This window comes from Mesoplodon bidens (genome assembly GCF_964165515.1).
Source record: "Mesoplodon bidens genome assembly, chromosome: 3".
Taxonomy (NCBI): Eukaryota; Metazoa; Chordata; class Mammalia; order Artiodactyla; family Ziphiidae; genus Mesoplodon; species Mesoplodon bidens.
In genome coordinates, this window is record NC_138178.1 from 86,729,519 (window position 1) to 86,739,927 (window position 10,409).

Here is a 10,409-nt window from a genome sequence, read left to right on the forward strand (position 1 = left end):
AACTCTTACTCTCCAACTCTTAACATGCCCAGTTCCCCTGTGGTATCTTTGCTGTGCGCAGTAGTGCATCTTCCAGTTTCTAGGGAAAGCATGCACTTATTATTTTTTGAGAAGCTAGGCTTAGTGTCTAGGGAAAGCATGCACTTATTATTTTTTGAGAAGCTAGGCTTAGTGTCTAACAACATCCAAAGTTATACCATAATCTTCAATTTATTGTAATTCTATGTATCGCATAGGCTTTGTTTAATAGTTCCTAGATATGGGTTTGTTCTTTCTTTTAAAGTCATTTGCCACATTTTTCTTGAACACAGATTTTTGATAAATCCTAACAGCCTGGTGAACTTAAAAATATTTGGGTTTTTTTTTCCCCTTTGAACATTTTCTGTGTTTTTTGCATCAAACCTTTTAGAGGTGAACTCTTAGAAATTGCTTATCAAAATATAACTAAATTTAAGAAAAGTAAAAAATTGATTGGCAAATTCTTAGCATTTAAATTGCTCGTTAAATCTTGCCCTCTTTTGTGAAAACTGTAGTAACAAGTAGTTTACACCATATTTCTTTTTACCCTAAACCTGGATAAACTCACACTTCACAGTAATCTTTGGCTGCCACAAATAGATACTATCTGTTGCAAGAACTGTATTTCCATTACTCATTCTAGCTCTTACACTGATTTTTAAGCCGTTGAGTAAATATTTTTCTCCACATCTTATGTAACATAACTTTTTTTGTTCTTTAAGTTGAGATGAGATGTGTATGCGTGTACTAAGAATTGCTTTCGTTACAGGAGTCCCTTCTAACTAAAGGTTGGTAGTATAGCCTTCAAGACTACTAAGGATCTGATTTCACATGAGGGTATAGTTTTAGTGAAGCCTATTTTAAATGGGCTACACTGTGGGCAGTGTAGTATTTTTTTATTACCTTATAATTAGTTACTGGTTTGTCACTGACTGAGAAACAGCTGCTCTTTATGTTTAATATATCCATGATAGTAAAAATTTTTTAAGGAATTTTCTTTTTTAATCAGTAGTCTTTATAATTCTTCAGTAAACGCAGGTAAGTACACTTTTCTTTTGGGTTGTGCTTGGGAGTGAAGGTGTCCAGTTAGCATATGAAGCAGATTATGCTGGTATAGAACACCAGTTTACTCAAGGATAAAAAGGTATTTGCCTAGTGTTCCCCTCTTACATTTTTTAAGGGACTCAGAGATACTTTAAACATTTATTTACCAAGCCTGCTTTGTAAAAATAATAGTATTTTAGTACTGCTTTAAATAAACCTGAGTTTTCATTTGATTTAGGCCATTAAAGCAAAACTTGAGCATGCAAATCTCTAGTAAAGCTAGAAGTTTCATTCTTTATATGGGATTTATTCATCTTTTATATAGGATTTATAACATTTCGAAGGAGATAAACATCATTTTGAACTGACATATGTAACAAAACAGAAGGAATTGGCTTTTGGGTTTTTTTGGTTTTGTTTTGAGATATAATCGACATAGAACATTTTAAGGAGTTGACTTTTAACTATTTTGTTTCAAAGTGTTAATACTATCCAGGGACTTAGAACAAGAGCCTGGCTGTCAGGTCCCAGAGCTTGAAGCCCAAGGAGTTTGGTTTTCATTTGTGTGACCAAAATTCAAAATTTGTCTCCTTTCCTTTTTTTTTGGAGTTTTACTTGTTTTTGTTGTCTTTGTATTAGGTTTTCTTCCCCCCTCCCCCTCCTCCTCCCCAGGCAGTATCCTATATTTGTTTTGATACAATTATAAGTAGGAATAATTTATAAGAACTTTCTTAATGTAGGCATACCAGAGAGTCTTAACTTTCTAAATGTAAGTATATCAGGCTCTGTTTAACTCAAGATTATTAAATTTTACTACGTATCTTCTAGCTAGTGTGTGCCCTTAATGGCATGGGTTAACCAGTGGTTGAAAAATAGTGTGTACTTCACTTTGAATCAGTACATGAGATTTGAAAAGGTTTAACTTTAGGAATTTCAAGGCAAGTTAAAATAGTAATGCTGTTTGGAGAATTTATGTTTAATGATAGTAGGCACCACAAAACAACTGTGTCAGTAATTCTAAATATTCCTCAAAAAGTTAAAATTTAGTATCACTCAGTTTGCTTTTGAATCTTGAAAATATTTGTTTAACTTAGGTAATGTCCCAGAAGGAGCCAATGTGTGGTTCTCTAAATTTTTACTTCTTTAGTGTCATGTGTTATTTTTAAACCTGCTGGAATAATTAAAAACCAGTCTTATGCCATCAAATCTTATGACATCAAAGGTAGATACCAACTCTACCTTAAAACCCTGTGATAGGCTAGAAAAAAAATATTTCTTAAATACTTATCTTACTGTTTGGGGCCAACTTTGTTTCTCCTTGGCCAGGATTTTACATTGTAAACTCGGTTAGAATAACCACACTAATGGCTGGCCAGTACTGTTTTTTGTAGGCACGTGTGTGCGTGTGTGTGTGTGTATACATACTTGTGGGAGTACAAAATTCACTGCCCAGTCCATCACAGTAATTTTTTTCCAGTTTCCATTATTAATATAATTTGTTTCTTACTCAGGCATATGTCATTGAAAGAATTACCAGTGTACCAGTAACTTCTATGTTTGACTTAGGTTTTGTGTGGAAGACAGTGTCCAGATTTAATCCAGAGCTATTAGGTTGGGTTTTTTTGTTTGTTTTTTAAGTCTGAAATAGGGCATTTTTAAATCAGTGGATAAAAGTTGGGTTTTTGGACATTATCCTATGAGTTTATGGAGTTAAAGTAATCTAGAAGTTTTAATCATCCCATAAAGTTGTCAAAAGTTTGCATGCTTACTGTATTAGTAACATATTAATGCTGTGTTGAATATCTAATTTTTGTTAAAATGTTTGCCTATCTCCTACTATTTAGTAAAATACTAAGTTTTTATGCATCTATTTTAAATAACACTGCGGATAATTAAAATAAATTTTCAACTGTACGTCAACAAAGAAATGGAATGATGTTATGGAAAATGCAAAGTTGTTTGATTTTGCAATTCGATACATTGTTGTTTACATTATGAGTTTTCTCAATTTTCTTTTTCTTAAGCTAGTGTTAAAAATGACATAAATTCCTTGAGCTCACTAACTAGGTGGCAGGAGCATGGCAGGGGATGTCTACCTGAAATTGGAGGTCCTACAAATTAATACTTGAGAATCAAGTGATATTTGCAGGATGAGTCACAAGATGCTTTAAGACTTAGGTACTCAACAGTGTTTGACGGGAAGTACACATTCTTTATCAGTAATAAAAATTACATAATCTACCTCTTAAATATTTACTGTGTAAATATTAATCTCAATTAGCACAAGACCAGCACAATGGCTTTAAATAGTACACTTTATATATTTGATCAAATAATTCAATATATACTTTAATAAAATAGCTTTTGAATATTTTAAGTATGTTTCTCAGAAAACAGTACTGAAAGTCTTACTCATTTGGTTTGGAAATCAGGGTTTAAATATTTTCCACTTTTAAGATTACCTTGTTCTGCTTTGCAGCATTCACGGAGGAGTTGGCCTCTCTTGAACCCTGTTTAATGGTCTGTTATGGAACAATTCATGTTGCAAGCAAATGTCTCAGGAATTAAGCCTTCAGTATAAAATTAAACATTTCTAAGCAGGAAATTAAGTCAAGAGGAGGAAGAAATGTACTCTCCCAAATCCCTATTGTGGTGCTCTAAAATGAATACTTCAAGGGCTGCAACATCTAAGAAACCACTTGTGAATTTTTTTGTATATAAAAATAATATTGTTCTCAGGTGTAACCTTCAGCCTAGTAGAAAGGGCCAACTCTGACCTCGAAGTACAATAATGCAATCAGTCAGCTTTTGAAAGTCAAAAAAACTTACAGATTAATAGCCCCTATGGTCAGGGTTCCAATGTAAATGTATAAAACCAGTGCCACTGCATATTGCAAATCCTTTGGCCTTCCAAGTTGCGGGAGTTAGAGAAAAAGAGTGAGGCAGTTTAACTACTGCCTATTTCAGCAGCATTTCAAACAGCAGTAGAAGATCATGTGTTGGTAGTATCCCAGCAAGGAACTACATAAGCAATATACATCTAATATTTTGAGTTGTGTTTTTATTTGTTGTACTTAATAGTTTTATAGTCCCAACTCAATTTTAGAGTAATGAATGGAAATTTATAGTTTTCTTTCTAGAAACCTATTTTAAGTTTTGTTGTTATGATTGATCTTCCGTAGGTTAATGGCCTTCAACCGAAGGAGGGTTACCTATCTTGGACCTTTTAAAAGTGAGTTGTATTGTGAAAGAATATAGACCACAAACTGATGTACTTTATTGAGTAGGGTAGAGTTGATATTTAAAACTTGATCTTTCACCTTTCTCATAATCGTTGTCTTCACCACCAGGAGACAGGAAAGAAATCTAAAAGTGCTTAGAATACTAAAGGAAGATGCCCTTTTTATAACCCCCTCATCTGTTTATTTAACAGATACATATTGTGTGCCTACTATGTGCTAGGGACTGTGTGCTGTATCCTAAGTTTGAAGGATATTGTAAGGAACAAGTCATCCCTGCCTGTGCTCAAAGAGCTTAGTTCTATAGGGAGAAGCAGATAAATAAGATAATTTCAGATAGAGAAAAATTCAATCAGTAAAGATGGGGCAGGCATCTCTGAGGATATGAAAGTTGGTTTCACACAGGAATGAGGAATGGAGTTGGCCGTGCAGATCTACAGGAAGAGAAGTCCAGGCAGAGAGGTTAAGTCCATCTGAGATGGGACGGGTATATTAAATTCAAGCAAGGTAGAGTGTGATATTAAACAAGATGAGAGAGCCAGTCAGGGACCAGATGATGGGTAGTCTTCTAATTTGAGATAATGAGTTGAGATTTTATTCTAAATACAATGGGAAGCCATTGGAAATTTAAATTCTGATATATCATTTTAAAAGACTCTGGCTATTGTGTGGAGAAATGATTGTTTGGGGCAGTAATGTGATCAGGAGACCAGGAGGAGCCCATTGCAGAAGTCTGGGGCATATAATAGAGGCTTTTAAAAGGGACTAGGATTTGGAAAGAGCACAGAATCCGGATAGGCAATGGGATTTGCTTATGAATTGGAATTGAGGGTTGTAAAGGAAAGAGACAACAAGAATGGCTCCCAGGTTTCTTACTGAGCAACTGGTAGATAATGGTATCATTAAATGAAATGGGAAGATTGGAAGCACAGTTTTGTCAAGAGGCAGAGCCAGCAAGCAAAAGAAACAAAAGTGAACTAGGAGCTTGGAAATAGAGTAGTATAACAGAAACTAGAAATTTCAGAACCGATTGATCAACTGTGAATGCTGCTGAGAGGTTAAATAAGATGAGGGCAGAGAAGGGGCCTCGGATTTAGCAAAATACAAGTCTTTGGGGATGCTAATGAGCATCTTCAGTGGAGTGATAAGGGTGTTCCAGCTCTTCAATTGGACTGTGAGAAACTTCTTTAAATAGTCGCTGTCCTTAGTTTCTCCTTATACATTGAAGATTAAAAAAACAATAGTCCATCTTTTTTATATCTTCTGAATGGTAAGCAGCATAACTTGGGAAAATTTGAAATACAGCAGACCATAACTCCAGACGTTAATAACAGCAGACTTCTAAAGTGTCTCTTCCTATAGAATATTTTAAAACCTGTTTTTCACCCTTTCCGACACTGTATATTTATAAGCATTTAATTTAAAATTTTCTTTGTTGCCTATTAACTATGAAATTGTATGAAATCCATGGCTTTACCTAACATTTTAATATCCCTACAAAAGCTGTCAAACCTAGTGTTTATGAGGAATGGATTCGTTATATATTGTAAACAAAGCCCTTTCAGCTTATCGACTTTCATTATATCTGGGGATATCAAGACAGCTGAATGTTAATGTCACCAAAATCCTGAATTCTTGAAATGTTGGATTTATCTTCAAGGAACTAGTTCAAACATAAATAATGCTATAACAATTAAGCTTTGGTATTTTGAGTAACCTCAAATTGACAGTGGAACAATATGTCTTATCCTAAAATTATTGTGTTTTATCTGAAAGTATACATTTGCTTACATACGTGAATGCCCATGAAGCAATTAGAATAATTAAATTTACAGGTCATTATATCGCAGAATTATAGTAGTCATTTTCTGCCATTAAAATCAGGAAACAATTAACAAGGGAGATTGTGCTTCTGAAGACAAAATATGTGAACTCTCAGGCAGGTTTCCATCTCAAAGATGTATTTTGCAGCTTCCCAGGGGAGAGGAGTGTGGTGAGGTAGAAAGATCTGGGGAGTGGAGACCTGCATTCTTCGGCTGGCCATGAACTGAGACCTTGTCACTTAACTTCTCTGATATCCGATTTCCTTAGTTGAGTGATTCTTTTTAACCTCAGGTATTCAGAATTGAGAAAATCATAATCCTTGGCATATGTTTTTTCAGTTTATTTTCCATGTGTTTATTTAGGTATGTGGATATCTTAAAAAAATAATATGCATATGTCTATTTTTAATTTCCATAAATGATATAAATTTATTTGTTATTTGTTTTTATTATTTTTTTAACTTTTTTTAATAGATTTATTTTATTTATTTTTGGCTGCGTTGGTGTCTGTTGCTGCATGTGGGCTTTCTCTTGTTGTGGCGAGTGGGGGCTACTCTTCATTGCAGTGCGCGGGCTTCTCATTGCGGTGGCTTCTCTTGTTGCAGAGCATGGGCTCTAGGCACGTGGGCTTCAGTAGTTGTGGCTCGTGGGCTTCAGTAGTTGTGGCTCGCGGGCTCTAGAGCACAGGCTCAGTAGTTGTGGTGCACGGGCTTAGTTGCTCCGCGGCATGTGGGATCTTCCCAGACCAGGGCTCGAACCCTTGTCCCCTGCACTGGCAGGCAGATTCCTAACCACTGTACCACCAGGGAAGTCTCTTATTTGTTACTTTTAAATCTAGTTCACTACTCCTGTTTTATCTCTCCCATCTTGTACATATGGCACAATTTACCTTTTCATTTCTCTAGTGATAGATATCTGTGTTCTTTCCATATCCTTACTATAGTAAATACTTCTGTGATAAATATTTTGTACCTATCTCCTTATGGACTTGTGCAAAAATTACTCTGGGGTATGTAACTGGAAATACTGGTTGGGTCCTGGGGCATAATACTTAATTTTACTAAATACTACCAGACTCCACCATTTATGCTCCAACCAGTAGTGCATGAGGGTTTTGGTTTTCTCCTATCCTTGACAGCCCTTAATAATATCTGACTTTCTAAAGTGATATTTACTGTTAATTTTAACTTACATTTTTGTAATTACTAACCTTGAACATCTCTTCATACACTTATTAGCCATTCAGGTTTCCCTTTCTATGGACTACTCTTGTTTTTCTGTGTTTCTTTGTTTCGTTTTCTTTTTTGTTTTTTTATGGACTTCTCTTCACCTTCTGTTACTGGCTTCCTAATTTTTTAACTGATTTGTGGGAGTCATTGTATATTCTACATAGTAACTCCTTATCTGTCTTCTTTTAGATTTGCAAATATTCTCTGAAGTATTGTCTCTGGCTTCCTTCATTGAACAGAAATCTTTCATTTTGATGTTAAATCTATCCTTTTTTTCCTCCCTATTGCCCATACTTTTCTGGATCTTGTTTAAGAAGTCCTTTCTTACACCACAAAAACATTCTTTTATGTTTAACCCCTTTATATTCAGTCCTTTATTTGGAGTTTTTGTTTATGATTTGATGTAGGAATCAAGCTTTATTTTTTCTTTGTAATGAAAGTACTATCTACTAAATTAGTATTCTTTACTGATTAGTGATGTCACCTTTTTCAACTACCAAGTTTCTACATGTGCAAGGGATATATTTCTGGGCTCTCTAATCTGCTTAACTGTTCTACTTGTTCCTTTAGCAGTATTTTATTCACCTTGTGTTTTTTATTACTGAGCTGAGTGTTGTCTTAATAACAGGAGACTCTCCCCACCCAATTTTGAAAATCATTTTAGTATTCATGCACCTTCATTTTTCTATATGAATTTTGGAATCAGTTTGTCAAGTTCCCTTAAAGTCCTATAGAGTTTTAATTGGAATTGTATTGAATTTAGAGAATAATTTGTTTCTTTTTATGTCATCTTAGAGAGTTTTTAGTTTTTCTCTATAAACATCTTGAGCATTCTTTGTTATATTAATTTCTATATCTTTCTAGTTTATTTTCTCTTATTTCCTAAAACATTATTATTTGGTTATTTTTAGGACAAAACAGTGATATTGATATTTGCATACTGATTTTTTTTAATCTATCAGACTTGCTGAACCTTATTCTATTAATAGTTGATCTGTTGATTATCTGTGTTTTCTATGTTGATAATCATATTATCAAGAAAATAATTATACTTTTATCCATTTCCTTCCATCCCTATACCTCTTATTTCTTTGTCTTATCATCATTGCTCGGGGTCTCCAATAACACATGGAACAATAGTGATAACAGCCAGCATTCCTGTCTCAAAGAAAAAGTGCCTTGAGTTTCTCCATTAGGTATGAGGTTTATGGTCAGTTTAGGGGTAGGGGAGTTAGCAGTCAATAAATAAAGTTTCCTTCTATTTCTATTCTCCTGAGAGGTTGCGTGTGTGTGTGTGTGTTTTTGTTTTTGTTTTTGTTTTTAAATCACAAGTAGGTTTTGAGATTTATTAAGTGTCTCTGGACCTAATAAGATGAACATGTGATTTTTCTCTTTTTGTCCATTCATGTAGTGAATTACACTCATAGATTTTCTAATGTTAACTCATTGCTACATTCTAGCATAAACTCAAACTGATTATATATTCTTTTTCCATAAAGTGTTGGACTTACCAGCCAACATTTTATGTAGCAGTTTTCCATCATGTTTTTAGGTGAAATTGGCGTATAATTTTCTATTTTTGGATTATCCTTAATCAGTTATCAAGGTTATTTTATATCATAAAATGAATAGGCACCTTTCACTATATTTCTATTTTTTTAGAAAAATGCATATAATATGAGCATACTCTGTTCTTTGGAAAAGCTCAGTTGTAATGCTGTTTGGACAGACTTTTTAGAAACAGTAAGACTTTTAAATTATTATTTCAATTCCTTTAATCTTCATCCTTTCATATATGATTATTCATCTGTACAACTGTTCTGCTTCATCTTTTGCTATTTTAACATTATATTTGTTTTCAGAAATATGGGACTTCCCTGGTGGTCCAGTGGGTAGGACTCCGTGCTCCCAATGCAGGATGCCTGGGTTCAATCCCTGGTCAGGGATCTAGATCCCACATGCATGCCGCAACTAAGATGTCTGTGTGCCGCAACTAAGACCTGGAGCAGCCAAAATAAATAATAAATTTTAAAAATAAAAAAAAAAAGAAAGAAATATATTTTGTCTAGGTCTTCAAATTTTTTAGGATATTTATCCTTATATATAAGCATATTAAATATATATTATATATATATTATAAGCATATATTTATACTTATTCCCCACTTTTTGTTCTGTGTTTTGTTTGTCTATCTTATTAGTCTTTCCAGAGTACCAGTTTTTGGTTCATCTTTATTATTTTTGTTGACCTGTCATTGATTTTTGCCCCAATCTGTATTATTTCCTTTATTTTCATTTCTTTGAATATATATTTGTGACTTTTTTTCTAGCTTGAGATGAATCACTTTCCAACTTTGTTATAATTTGCTCAAAACTCTCGATTTAACATGTAAAGTTTTAGTTGACATTAATTTCCTTTTTAAGCCAAGAATTTTCAGCAGTGTGGGGTTTGTTTTTAGTTTCCAAACATATGAAATATTTTCATTTTAATACATGATATTTGATTTGTTATTGATTTTTCATTTTAATACATGCTGTTTAGAGAATATAGTCTGTATGGTATCAATTCTCAGGAACATACTGAAATTTGCTTTGTAGTTTGGCATAGACAATTTTTGTAATTGTTCCATTTATGCTTTAAAATATATATTCTGTAACATTCTCCAAACTATTTGGTCAAGATGTTACTTGTTCAAATCTTTTTTGTTCAGGTTTTTTTTTTCTTTTGCTGATGTATCAATTTAATAGAGGAATTTATTGAAATCTTCAGCTATAACTGTTGATTTATTTATTCTTCCTGTAATTCTGTCATTTGTTGCTTTATGTATTTTATGGCATAATTGTTAGCAGCATGTATGTTCAAGATTGTTATATCTTGTTGCTTTTGCCAGTAAACATGTTTCTCTTTGTCCCTTATGATTTTTTTTCCTTATGATCTGTTTTGTCTCATATTAAAATCGCTCCTTTAGCTTTTGCTGTTGTTGCTTATATTTGCCTGGTATACTTTCTACTTTCTCTCTTTCTTTTCTCTTCAACCTTTTCATATTCTTTTTTTTT